The 14580-nt window shown below is 35.0% G+C and overlaps 1 protein-coding gene across 4 annotated transcripts in view; it reads left to right on the top strand.

The window, feature by feature from the left end:
- The window catches only part of SCLT1 (sodium channel and clathrin linker 1), a 220620-nt gene that overhangs the window by 183330 nt on the left and 22710 nt on the right, over positions 1-14580 (top strand). The window contains exon 19 of one of the 4 annotated variants that reach the window (XR_006201717.1): positions 9412-9488. The exons of the other annotated variants lie outside the window; for them this stretch is intronic. The gene's annotated coding sequence lies outside the window, so the exon portion shown is untranslated. The remainder of the gene's footprint in view (positions 1-9411; positions 9489-14580) is intronic. 4 annotated transcript variants of the gene reach the window in all.

Here is a 14580-nt window from a genome sequence, read left to right on the forward strand (position 1 = left end):
GCTTAGAACAACATTTATTATTCCACAGTTTTTTTTGGGTCAGGAGTCCAGGCTTATCTGAATCAGAATGCCTCTGACTCAGGATCTGTGATGAAACTGCAGGCATCTCAAGGCTCCAAAGGGGAGGATTCACTCCCAAGTTCACTTTAAAGCCATGGCAGTCCTCGAGTATTAATTGTTGTTGGCAGGAGACATCAGTTCCTTGCCTCGTGAGCCTCTTTGTATGTGTACTCACAACATGACTGCTTGCTTCCCTCAGAGTGAGAGCTGAGAAAGAAAGAGGCAAAGAAAGGAAGAAAGAAGAGAAGGGAAAGCAAAAGTTGTTGTCTTTTTTAATCTAATCTTTCAGTGACATCTCATCACTTTTACCTTTTTCCATTAATTAGAATCAAGTTATTGTGTATAGCACCCCCTTTGAATGTGGGGGTCTGAATACCAGAAGGTACAGAAATTGGGAGCCATTTTAGAGGCTACCTGCCACACCATTACATACACAATATACAAAAGTAACTTGAAATGAATCCTAGTCTTACATAAAAGGAAAACAACAAAAATTCTAGAAGAAACATGAAAAAAATCTGTAGTAAGCAAAAATTTCTTATATAGGACACAAGAAGAACAAATCATTTAAAAAATTGATAAATTGGACTACATTGTATTAACTTCTCTTCAAAAATCACCATTTAAGAAAATCAAAATAAGACTGTGAGAAAAGATTTGCAAATAGTATAACTGACAAAGAACTTGTACTCAGAGTACTTTATTTTTTTTAATGTTTATTTTTATTTATTTTTGAGACAGAGAGAGACAGAGCACGAATTGGGGAGGGGCAGAGAGAGAGAGGGAGACACAGAATCTGAAGCAGGCTCCAGGCTCCGAGCTGTCAGCACAGAGCCCAACGCGGGGCTCCAACTCACAGACCGTGAGATCATGACCTGAGCCGAAATTGGATGCTTAACCAACTGAGCCACCCAGGTGCCCCCGGAGTATTTTAAAAAAATCTTACTGGTCAATAACGATAATAACAGTTTGGCAGTTTACTACAAAGTTAAGTATGTACTTACTATATTATCATGCAGTTGGACTCATAAATATTTAACCAAGAGAAATGAAAACAGATTCACACACAAAAAAACTTGTGCACAAGTCTTTGTAGATGCTTTATTTATGATAACCAAAAATGGGAAAAAAAACCCAGATGTTCATCAAGAGGTGTGTGGATAAATACTCAGCGATAAAAAGGGACAAACTACTGATAAATGCAACAACATGGATGATTGTCAAAAGTGAGCTGAAACAAAAGCCAAAGAAGAGTGCACACTGTATGATCACATTTATATGAAATTCTGAGAACGATAATTTTAATCTGTAACGAGAACAGTTTAGTGGATGCGTAGGGCTGGGGTTAGAGATGGGACAATGACTACATGGGGTCATGAGGGAATATTTTGGGGTGATGGACATATTCTGTGTATTAACTGTGATTGTAGTTATGTGACTATATGCATTTGTCAGACCTTACCAAACCCTACACTCAAAATGACTACATTTATTTTCCATAATTACATTTCAATAAGGTTGGTTTTAAAAACAAAACAAATATTGCCTTTGTTCAGTTCTCTCTCTCCCATACTACATTACTGTGTCTCTATTTCCATCTTTTTCTTTCAATGTGCTATATTCAGACAGTTTCTTCAAGTCTAATATTTTATGTTCTGTTTATGTTCAACCTTCTGTATATGTCCACTGAGTTTTTATCTTAAGGGTTTTTTGTTACTAGAAGTTCTATTTAACTTGGTCATATCTGCCATTTTACATTCTTAAAGCCTCCTTTTTCTTGCTGACATTTCCAAGTTTGCCATGCTTTTCTTTTAAAATAGTAAACATTATTTGAAAGACCACATCTGATAAATTCAATATGAGACAGGTTTGTTTCTGCTGGTTCTATTCATGTTGTATGGTTGCTCTATCTGCTTGTTAGTAATTGCACTGGAAAATTTTTGTTATGGGGATTACCTGGACAGGCTTTGCCTTTGCTGCTTCTGGGTGCCTTAGAGCACTTCTGGTTTTGAGCACTTGACCATACAGTTAGGCTTTCTGGACTACCCTAGGTATTTGTTCTTTGAGGTAAATCTGTAAGATAGCTGGTCTGTGGCCACAACTTCACAGGAATATTTCTTTTTTCTTTTCTTCTCCTGTTTTGCTTATGACCAAAGTAGCTTCTCTATAGTTCTATGACTTTACAAGGAAGGACATGGATTAAGATATGTTTCACCTTTATCCTGAAAGAGTATCAGTATTGGAAAAGGTTTCTCTACCACACCCCCTCATGAAAGAACGAGATCCTAAATATGGGCTATTGTAAATGCCTTCTGGGGCATAGGAAGCATTGGTGTTCCAGTATTCTGCTTCTTTTTCTCATTACAAACTTCCATTCAGTAACTATCTTGGGACTTTTTGCTATATTTTCATCTCTTTAATGCTTTTAAAGTGTTGTAGAGTTTTTCATGGGTTGATTAATCTGAATGCCCTGGTGTGCTTTTACTAGATCTAAGCATATATATCTCTTTAAAAATAGCCACCTCATTTAGCACAGTGATTGATATGTCTTGGTGAAAATCTTTAGATAACTTTTGTCTTGTACAGAGTTTACATGTGTGTCTGGTCGATTACAGCATCCTGGAAGTTGAAATGGACTGTAGCTACAAAATAAATCAATTCAAACTATTACAGGGAATTAGCCTCAGGGTCTTTAGAACCAGTGTTGCACTTATAGAACATATTACTTCTTTAATAAACATTAGCAATTGATATTAGTATTATGTCTTAACTAAAAGAAATACATTGTGTGCCTCTGTGTTGTAACCAAATTACTTTGAGTGAGATATAGCAAGGGCAGATGCAGATTAAGAGACAAAGGAAAGAATTTTATAATTTCTTATAATCACAGTTTCCTGGGGCAAACACAGCACACCACAGAGGGCCACTGAAGGGTCACAAGGCAGAGGAAGTAGGGGTAACAGTGGGCGAGTCCCTTTATTGTATTTTCCGGTGGAAGGAATAAGGCAGGGTAAGTAGGGTTAGGATTGGATAATTTGAATGATTTCAGTGGGCTCTGGTTGCCTGATACCTCGCCCTGGGGCAGTTAAGGTAGATGTACAGTGGTACAGAGTATGAGAGCCACATAACCAAAGTGGTTGGGAGTGTGCATTTAATCGGCTGTACAAGAAAAAAAAAAAAAAAAAGACCTCTTGCTAGGCCCTCAAAATTGAGTCAAGACAACATTTAAAAACAACTATATTATACCTTGAAGCAACTAATAGTATAGAGTCATAAGCCTAGGATATAAGGACAGATTTTAATAGGACAGAAGTGCCTAACTTTGAATTTATTTATATCACGGTGTTGAAAGATAAAAAGTACCTGTCATGTTAGCTGAGATCTTAAAAACATCTTGAAAAATGTAGCATAATTTGTAACTATACTTCTTGCTTAGTGAGAGACTTCCCATGCAGAGGATGTCCTGTAAAGATTTAACATTGCATTTTCTAACATAATAGCTTTTTCTTCAGTCAGTATGCTTTGATAATTAGACACTATAAATCTACCCAAAAAGCTTTTGTCACTTGACAGATATTTTGCATCAGGCTTAAGAGAAAGGCAGTGCCACTTCTTTGTGGGTCTCATTACACTTGATTTTTCCCATAGTTCTCAGAAAAAAAAGTGATGAATAAATCAATTTGGTTTACTATTATCTTTGTATTAAAAATTACATGTAGATTATTAAATGATATAAACTCTGCAAGAATATAAACACATTAATATTTTATATAGTTGCTTTTTTTATTGGTAAACCTACCTGAAAATATCCAAATTTGCTCAGATTCAGGGCTTTAGGACACCTTTAAAAGTGTTCAGCAAGATTATTTACATCTTGGCTGTCTCTACACTTTATTAAGTTCAGAATTAAGTTCAGAATTCCAGTTTAAAGTGTCTAATACTTCAGTTTGCAGATTTATACAGGTACTTCCAGAAACAAAAGCAGATACCTAAAAACTCACTTTAATTTATATAAAAAAACATGTGAGTGACCACTCTTTTCTAAGCATTCTGCTAGCTGCTATTGAAACACAGAGATGAGTAAGACCAGGCCCTGCTCTTAAGAAGTTACTATATCCCATTACCCATTTTTTGTTTCTCCTTTTAGTGTTCATCATTAAGAGTTACTGCATTTTGGGGCATCTGGGTGGCTCAGTTGGTTAAGCATCCAACTGTGGCTCAGGTCATGACCTCGCGGCTTGTGAGTTCAAGCCCTACTTTGGGCTCTGTGCTGACAGCTCAGAGCCTGAAGCCTGCTTCAGATTCTGCCTCTCTCACTCTCTGCCCCTACTCTGCTTGCACTCTGTCTGTCTCTCTCAAATACAAACAAACATTAAAAAAAAATCTAAAGGGGCACCTGGGTGGCTCAGTCAGTTAAGCATCAACTCTTGATTTCAGGTCAGGTCATGATCTCACGGTTTATGAGTTCAAGCCCTGCATCAGGCTCTGTGCTGACAGCATGGAGCCTGCTTGGGATTCTCTCTCTCCCCCTATCTCTCTGCCCCTCTCCTGCTCATGCTATCTCAAAATAAATAAATAAATTTTTAAAAATTATTTTAAAAAATTTTTAAAGTAATTGCATTTTATATTTATTTCTTTATACTTTTTATCTTCTTTCTCCCTCATGAAGGGAGAAAATATACTTTTTATCTTTACTTTCTCCCTGCATAAAGTAAGTTGTCTCTCGTGTTCCCCACTATATCCCTAGACCCTAAAAGAATGTCCAGCCCTAGAAGATACTCAAAACCTATTTATTGAGTGAATGAATGAAAGCTAGTTGATCTTTTTTCAATTATTTTTTTCTTTTCTAGGACAAATTCCCCTTTCAATTTTGATCTTTTATGTAGAATTTTAGTTTTTGAAATGCAATTGAACTTTGTGAAACATGATAAGGTATAATGTGCCGCCACTATTCAAGAAACTAAGAAACATAAATTGCCATAATTATACCACAGCCTATAGTGAAGTTTTTTCTTATCTCATAAAGTTTTTTAAATGGTCTTCATTCTAATAATTATTATGAAAACTGTCGATGATAAAGGAATACATAGTCCAAGATGAAGGCACCAGGATTGAGTGAAATAAGTTAAAATTAGTACTGCTCATAATCAAGATCATACTTTCAGAGGATAAAATATCACACAAAATAATGTGGCTAGGATTATTTATCCAATTGTTTGAACTCATGTTTGAACTCCTGTTCTAAAATTTCAAGTACACATTGGTCATATATTACAGACTTCTGTGAAGTAAGCATGTGTATCCATAGGCACCAACACATCAGTAGTTATTGGCACATAATATTTATTGAATCAATATGCATATATAAGCATAAATATTTATGTAAACATAAAGTCCATAGCATAGTGCTGGGCATTTGTTAAGTATTATGTACAACATTTATAGGTGATTTAGTTGAATTACTGAAGTGTGATTTTTTTAAAGGAGTTTTTGCCAGCCAGTAGTATAAGACCAAAGAAGAATCCCTTCCACCTGAAATCTGAGATGCAATGCCAGCTTTATGAGCAAGCAGAATAGGTAGCTCCATATATGACTGATTTAAAGGAGTTTCCTGAGGGCATGTAAGTGGCTCAGTTGGTTAAGTGTCCAACTCTTGATTTCAGCTCAGGTCATGATGTCATGGTCATGAGAACAAGCCTCACTTTTGGCTCCACGATGGGCACAGAGCCTGCTTGGGACTGTCTTTCTCTTCCTCTGCCCCTCCCCTATTTGTACACATCTCTCTCTCTCTCTCTCTCTCTCTCTCAAAAAAAAAAAGTTTCATGGAATGAGTCCAGTGTGTCAAAAAAGTCTCAATCCTGCTGCCTGTCATCACACCACCATAACTTAATCTTTTGAATACTGGAAACTATTTGTTTTTCATATGCTTTTGTCTCATTTTTAGCTAAAATTCAAATACTATGGGAAGTAGTCCAGTGGTTTCCAATCATCAGAATCTTGAAAACAACATTGATGTGGTCCATAGAATGACCAGAAGAGCAAATTGCCCTGACCCCTCTCATTCTACCTCCTTTCCTGTATCTTCACAATTACTGAGTCTGGCTGATCTTCCCTCCTTAATGTTTTTCAAAGATATTTGCCTTTATCTCACTCCTTAGTTCAGGCCACCCTCATCTCCTTACCTGGATTACTGCAACAGCTTTCCGATTGATTTCTGGAACCCTAAACTTGTCTTCCCTCTAATCCATTTTCCACACTATGCCAGAGATGCCTCTTATAAATGTTAATTCATTTTATTCTCCCACCCCTTCCTAACCAGTTAGGAAGAAGGTGGCTACAGAGATTTTCTCATCGGGCCCTTACAGTATTCCAATATCATTTCTATCACTTTCCACTTTATATTACTCTCTTCTACTTAAGAAAATTTTAGAGAAACCTCCATCACCTTAAGTTTCCTTTATTTTAATAAGAATAAGTTAATATTACCAGTTTTAAAAATTAAAGTTATATCCAAAGCACCTAGTCCTTTAAAAATAGCTCCTAGCTAATAAGCCAGCCAGTCAGTTCTCTCTGTGAAACTACAGGGCGTTGGTGGAGAGTGAGGGGGTGAAACTGCTTTGCCGTTATCCAGCAAGAAGATGTGCTTTTAAAAAACAATAGCAGTGAACTAGACAGACAAAAAATCCTTGCCTTCCTGGAGTTTTCATTCTAATAAAGATAGTAAACAAGAGAAATTAAGTATACAGTGTGGTAGAGAATGATAAGGGCTGAAGATAAATGTAAAGCAGAAAAAGGGAATAGGTAGTATATATATTTTTAGAAGGGAATATAGTTTTTCTTAAGTTATTTTTTATTTTTTAATCTTATTTAAATCCAAGTTAATTAACATATAGTGCAATAATGATTTCGGGAATAGAATTTAGTGATTCATCACTTACACCTAACACCCAATGCTCATCCCAACAAGTGCCTCCTTAATGCCCATCCACATTTAGCCCATCCCCCCACCCAGCCCTGCTCCAGCAACCCTCAATTTGTTCTCTGTATTTAAGGGTCTTTTATGGTTGGCCTCCCTTTCTTTTTTGTTTTTTGTTTTCTTCTTATTTTTCCTTCCCTCCCCCTATGTTCATCTGTTTTGTTTCTTAAATTGCACATATGAGTGAAATCATATGATATCTGTCTTTTCTGACTGATTTATTTCGCTTAGCATAATACACTGTAGTTCCATCTACATTGTTGCAAATGGCAAGATTTCATTCATTCATTTTGATCACCAAGTAATACTCTATTGTATATATATATACCACCTCTTCTTTATCCATTCATTAGTCAATGAACATTTGGGCTCTTTCCATAATTTGGCTATTGTTGATAGTGCTGCTATAAACATTGAGGTGCATGTGCCCCTTCATATCAGCATTTTGTATCCTTTGGATAAATACCTAGTAGTGCAATTGCTGGATCATAAGGTAGTTCTATTTTTAATTTTTTGGGAACCTCCATACTGTTCTCCACAGTGGCTGCACCAGTTTGCATTCCCACCAGCAGTACAAAAGTGTTTTCCTTTCTCCACATTCTCGCTAACATTTGTTGTTGCCTGAGTTGTTAACTTTAGCCATTCTCATAGGTGTGAGGTGATATCTCATTGTGGTTTTGATTTGTATTTCCCTGATGATGAGTGATGCTCAGCATCTTTTCATGTGTCTGTTAGCTGTCTGGATGTCTTCTTTGGAAATGTGTCTGTTCATGTCTTTTGCCCATTTCTTCACTGGATTATTTGGTTTGGGGGTGTTTATTTTGATAACTTATTTATACATTTTGGATACTAATCCTTTATCTGATGTGTCATTTGGAGATATCTTCTCCCATCCATCAGTTGCCATGTAGTTTAGAAAGAGTCAGCAGGGATAATCATTTTGAACTCTGCTGATGCTTTCTCTTCTTCCTTTTGCCAGACAAGCCCTGGTTATCTCCAGTCCGTTGTCCTTTCTGTACCTTCACCCATTCAACTTAAGGTGGCTGGAGGAAAACACACAGCCATGCTGGTGATCTCACTCTAAATTCATCATCAGGCACCTGGGTGGCCCAGTCAGTTAAGCGTCCGATTCTTGATTTTGGCCCAGGTCATGGTCTCACCATTCGTGGGTTCCAGCCCCACATCAGGCTCTGCATTGACAGTGCAGAACCTGCTTAGGATTCTCTCTCTCCCACTCTCTCTCTGCACCTCCCCTGCCTGTGCTCGCTCTCTCTCTCTCTCTCTCACTTTCTCAAAATAAATAAATAAATAAACAAACAAACAAACAAACAAACATTAAAGATATTAATTATGGGAGCCTGAGTGGCTCAGTTGGTTAAGCGTCCGACTTCGGCTCAGGTCTTGATCTCCCAGCTTGTGAATTGGAGCCCCGTGTCGGGCTCTGTGCTGACAGCTCAGAGCCTGGAGCCTGCTTCACATTCTGTGTCTCCCTCTCTCTCTGCCCCTCCCCTGCTCATGCTCTGTCTTAAGAATAAAGAAACATTAAAAATATATATATATATATATTAATTAATTCATCATCGCAAAAGGGGTCTTTAAGCTGCCAGGCAACCTCTATATATTCCACTCTTTTTGGTGACTATTTCATACCCTCATATCCTTCTTCAAATCTTTTATATCTCCTCCCCATAACCACTTTCATTTGGTAACCTCAATTCCTATTTCACTGAGAAAAAAGAAGCAATCAGAAGAGAACTTCTACTGCATTTATATTTCTCTGTGCATCTTTTCCCATACACCCTGCTGTAATGACATAAACTACCCCTGCTCCAATATAAGGTCAAATTCTTCTTTTGTCCCATAGATTTCATCGCCACTTTGCTATACTGCCTCTTTGTTGAATTTTCAACTAAAAAGTCTTTTCTGAAAACAATTTTCCATAAAAAAAAGAATACCTAATATAGCAACACGAAGTGGTTAAGTGCCCTTAAGAGAGAAACAAATAGAAATAATTCATGGAATAAGCGATTTAAAACTAAACAACCAGTCTTCTAAGGAATATTCCTACTTAAATAAAATCTTTGTTTGTAAATTTTTTAGACTTTTCACCAGTGCTGGTGCACCATGGTCGGATATGCTCAGCAGATTACATTAGGTAATCAAGAAATTACGTTAGCTTAGTCAAACAGTTTGTGTCTTGACTCCAGTTGTACCTTGAATTCAGTAAATATAACTAGGATTCTTTTCAGTTTCAAAGCTTACCCTCTTCCCTGTCTAGGCTTAAAAACTAGGTTTTGGTAAACAACCTTCCAAACCCTAAGTAAGTTAAGGCTACCAAATTTCTAATAATTTAGTGATTTTTTTTTACCTCTTAGATAAAAGGAAAGAAAGGAAATAGAATTATTTCCTTGAAAATCACGAGAATAATACCATCACTTGACACCAAAAATGGGTAAGATTATTGTTTTTCTTATATAATATTTTTAAAAATAGCTTTTAACATCAGTTTTAATCAGTGGACAAATATTGCCCTGCCATTGGAGACACTACATTCTAGTTGGGGAGTCGGACTATAACGATCTGTACTAATGGAAGTTTACTCTGCTACCAGGTTTTTAGCAATTTGATCTCTAGTTTTAGTCAATTAATTTTTTATTTCTTTTACCATTTCTATCAATTTGAATTTATATCAAACTCAGTTTGTATGTCATTACTAAGAACTTAAATTGTTCTCAAAGCTTCTTAAGTAATGTTTCAGAATTAATGTGAACTTTCCAAATCATCCATTCAGCACATAACTGAAGGCATTGTGTTCATTTTATTTCCAGTTTACATAGAATCTTAAAAGGACTGTGTATGGTTTCCCTGAGTGATCTCCATCTTTTATACATAACTCTTAATTTGACAGCCTTTTAGATATTGAAAAATAGAAGCTTAGACCCATATATTTATCAGTGACCTTAAACAGTGAACTAATGAAATACCAGTTTTTAGAGACCTCAAAAATTTTCTCCTAAACATGAGTGATGGACTTAAGATCTTAATGTAGGAGTCAGTTGCAGTATATAAAAAGCTAACACGCTAAATTCACATCCAAGTTCTGCCCCACAAATGTGTGATTATGTATAAACCAATTTTTCCAAGCTGCAATTTTATCATTGATAAGCATAAAAGCTATATTAGTTTGCTAAGGTTGTTTTGGAAATAGTATAAATATCCCAGTGTCAAACTATAAAACATCAAGCAAATGTATATTATTAGATTAGAAATATTTTATACCCAGATTTTTAGTTTTTTAATTGCCTTAATATCCCTGAATTGCCAGTCCTTGACTGTCCTTGAGATATTTTCAACATCCTTTTCAATTTTTATCATGATCTTATCCTTTCAAGTTCAAATGGATATTGATTATTGTCACTACTTTTCTTTCTGCCATCCTAGTTCAGTGTAGCAGTTTTTAATAAACTTAACATAAATACATATGGAAAGAACCCTCCTTTGGATGTTCTTATTAAAGACAGGAACAAAAAAACAAACAAAAAACAGATTTTTTTCAGCCATCACCTCTCCTGCTTTTGTGACAATCTGGTCTTTGTCCCATGATTAGAGCACTGTTTTTAATAAATTTTATTTTTTATTTTTTTTAATGTAAAACTTTGTGGTTTTTTAATTGTTTAGTTTTATTTAAATCCAAGTTTTAACATACAGTGTTATAATTTCAGGAGTAGAATTTAGTGATTCATCACTTATTTTTAATAAATGTTAAAAGCCCCATGGTCTTTGGCATTCTGGGTAGGTTGAATAGATTGAGAAAGATTACTTAGAAATAATCGTTATCGGGGCATCTGGGTGGCCCGGTTGATTGAGTGTCCAACTTCAGCTCAGGTCATGATCTCACGTTCGTGGGTTCAAGTTGCACGTCGGGTTGTGTGCTGACAGCTCAGAGCCTGGAGCTTCTTTTGTATTCTGTGTCTCCCTCTCTCTTTGCCCCTCCCCTGATCATGCTCTGTCTCTCTCTGCCTCTCAAAAAATAAAATAAAACATTAAAAAAAGTAAATCAAAAATAAATAGGTTACATTTTTTACATGCTTTGAATTTTTAGATTAGTCATACTTCTTTAGATATCTTTTTAAAAAGGAATAATTATGCTTAAGTTAAATATTTCTAGGTTATATGATAATTTCTATAAAATTATAAAAATGTGGGGGCACCTGGGTGGCTCACTCAGTTAAGCGTCTGACTTCGGCTCAGGTCATGATCTCACAGCTCGTGAGTTCGAGCCCCACATCGGGCTCTGTGCTAACAGCTCAGAGCCTGGAGCCTGCTTCTGATTCTGTGTCTCCCTCTCTCTCTGCCCCTCATTCACTCATGCTCTGTCTCTCCTTCAAAAATAAATAAATGTTTAAGACTTATAAAAATGTGAGAAAGCATTATATTCTAACAAGGTTTCATTGTATATATTTATGATTTTGCATAGGAAAATTGGGCTTTTATAGGATATAGTTAACTTTTGCTTGATATTCCTGTGTCAACTGTTTAAACAACAGTTGGAAATAGAAATTACATTGGGATATACTAAGAAAAACTTTATCCATGTCTCTCACTATGTCACTAAAATTGTACTTATATGCTCAGACATGTCAAAACTAAAATGTTAACTTTCAACATAGAAACATTTTCATGAGATTTTGCATTGATTATTTCCTTTCATGAAAAGATTTTATATTTAGTAATGTTGAAAAACAGTATTTTTTTTTAGCACATAAGGAGGCAGCACAGCATTAGAGATAAGAGGACTAAGTCAAAGTACGTAAGACCTGAATTTGAATCCCACCCAGGCCCAGTCCTTCCCACTTATCTATAAACCCCATATGTTATTATAAGGATTTATATGGTAACAAATATAAGATGTTCACTCCATGCCTAGCACGTAGGAAAATCTTTAGGAAGCAAACAGTGGACAGTGGGTTTAGGGAATAGCCTTTATAAATTCTAAGACATTATTGTATTCAAAGTAAGCATGATATATTTCATGAGGTGTGTATGAGAAGCTCATGTATTCCACCTTTAATTTATGAAAACATTACTAGTTTTAGAAAGCACTAAATTTTAGGCAATATTTATATATATAAATTATATCTGTCCTGTTAGAGGATATAAATAACACTGAGGAATATATATGAAATCAAGTCAAAAATTTTTCTGCAATAGAAATGTAGCTACTAAAATATTTTCACTGACATATCTCACCTATTGGTTATAACAGAGAATTATATGGACACCATAATAAATTTATAATTTTTGAAATAGAAAATTAAAATTTATGCTTATTCCAGTGGAAAAAAAATGTTACGAATGTGATGATCTTTACTGGACATATTTGCAGTAGCATCAATATTGGGCATTTAGCAAATTGATGTATGCTATGTTGTACCATTAGGGTACAAGGCTAACTTCTAGAAAGTATTTCTGTATCTTTGGGAAAAGATTCATTTGCTCTCCTTAGAAATGGTTTTGTTTTCAGAATGATTCAGTGATACAATCTAAGTCTTCAACCTATTAGGTCTTTTATAAATTCCAAAATAAACTACAGAGCAGTACTTAAAAAGCAGATAGCTCATTTGATGAATTTGACTCTCCCTATATAAGAGTTTCTCTGTACATGCTGTGACTTTATACATTCTACCATTCATACAAGAAGTGTTTAGCACTAGGTATCCAAAATGAACTCTTTCACATTAGGTCCAGCATCCTGCTTCCCAGTGTGCATTAAGCATCAAAGCTTTCTCTCTGAAAATAGGCCCCTTAAAAATTAGTGCTAGTCTGGACTCATCAAATCAAAAATACTTGGCTGTTTGCATCTGTCCTCTCTACTTTATAACAAATTCTTATAAATCGGCTGTCTTCTTGTTTATTATGTATCCACCTATTTACTACAGTTGCAAAAATATTAGAGAAAACCAAATATCAGCATAGCCACAAAACCTTAAGGACGTTAGAGTCCTCTTTGGACTAACTGTGCTGCCTTTGGCAACCTTTGTTCCTTCTGATGACCGTTAAATATGATTATCAGGTAGCTATGATTTCTTAAGATCTTACCCATAAGTAAGTATAGTCATAATTAAATATAACACAAAATAATTAAATAATTTTCCCATAGAAGGAAGTTTTTCATCTTAGTCTCAAAAAGCTGGTATGGGGTGTCTGCATGGCTCAGTCAGTTAAGTGTCCAAGTCTTGATTTCTGCTCAGGTCATGGTCTCACAATTTGTGGGTTCATGCCCCACATCGGGCTGTGTGATGACAGTGCAGAGCCTACTTAGGATTCTCTGTCTCCTTCTCTCTCTGTCCCTCCTCCACTCACTATCTCTCTAAAAAATAAATAAATGAAGAAACATTTTTTTAAAACCTAGTATAAAAGCTTTTTAAAAATCTGAACTCCTCTGTGGTTTCTTTCAGTTTGAAGTTTCCTTTTATTTATAAAATTTCATTAATTCATCTATAATTATTCCTTCTTAATTACTCTTTTATCTTGAAATATATATAACATGGAATTTTGAGCTTCCAAGAGAAAATAATTTTAATAGTTATTATTATTGTATAACATTTGTAACTGCCATATATCTGTAGTAATCTTACTTGGATGGGACCCTGTTAGTTTTACAGATTAAATCAAAAACTTCTATAGGAAAAAAAATGAGATTTGCCCTATGAGGTATCAAAGTATGTAAAGCTGTATGGTAGTATTGGCATAGGGATAGATAATTTGAACAGAATACAGAAAAATAGAAACCATGTAAAATTAGAAATTTTGTTCATGAGAATATGCCATTTCAAATCAACGGTGAAAAGATGCTGTTGGAAAAATTTTAAATCATTTAGAATATTCCATATATAAGGTAAATTCCAGGTAGATTAACAAGCTAAGTAAAAAAGAAAGTATTGGAAGAAATAAGATTATTTTTAGTATCTTGGAATGGAAAAGTCTTTGTAATAAAAACACAAAACCCAGAATGCAAACAAGGAAAATATTGATTAACTGATTTAACCATAAAAATTAAAATTCTGTATGAAGAAAGGTACTAAACAAAGATAAAAGACAAATGACAAAAAATAAAATAAGGGATTAGTAGGCAAAATCCATCAAGAATTCCATAATTATGAAAAATATTAACAAGCTAATAGATGGAAAAGTATGTGAACTAGCAGCTCACAAAAGGAGAAATACAAAGCTCCTTTAAACATAACAAATCAGGTTCAACCACAGTATTCACTGAAGAAATGCAGATTTAAACAATAATTTTATTTTACCCAGCAAATAGAGAAAAATGTAAATGACAGTTATTACACAGTGTCTGCAAACACATGAATAAACAGGAATAGATATACAGTATTGGTGGGAGTGTAAACTGGCAAATCCTTTTTATAAAGTAATGTAGCAGTATCTAACAGATTAAACTATACATATCCTTTTGAAATTCCAAGTACAGGAATCTGTCCTAAAGAAGTACTTGCATATATGTAAACATATGGTAACATATTTGT

This window comes from Panthera leo, chromosome B1 (genome assembly GCF_018350215.1).
Source record: "Panthera leo isolate Ple1 chromosome B1, P.leo_Ple1_pat1.1, whole genome shotgun sequence".
NCBI classification, from domain to species: domain Eukaryota; kingdom Metazoa; phylum Chordata; class Mammalia; order Carnivora; family Felidae; genus Panthera; species Panthera leo.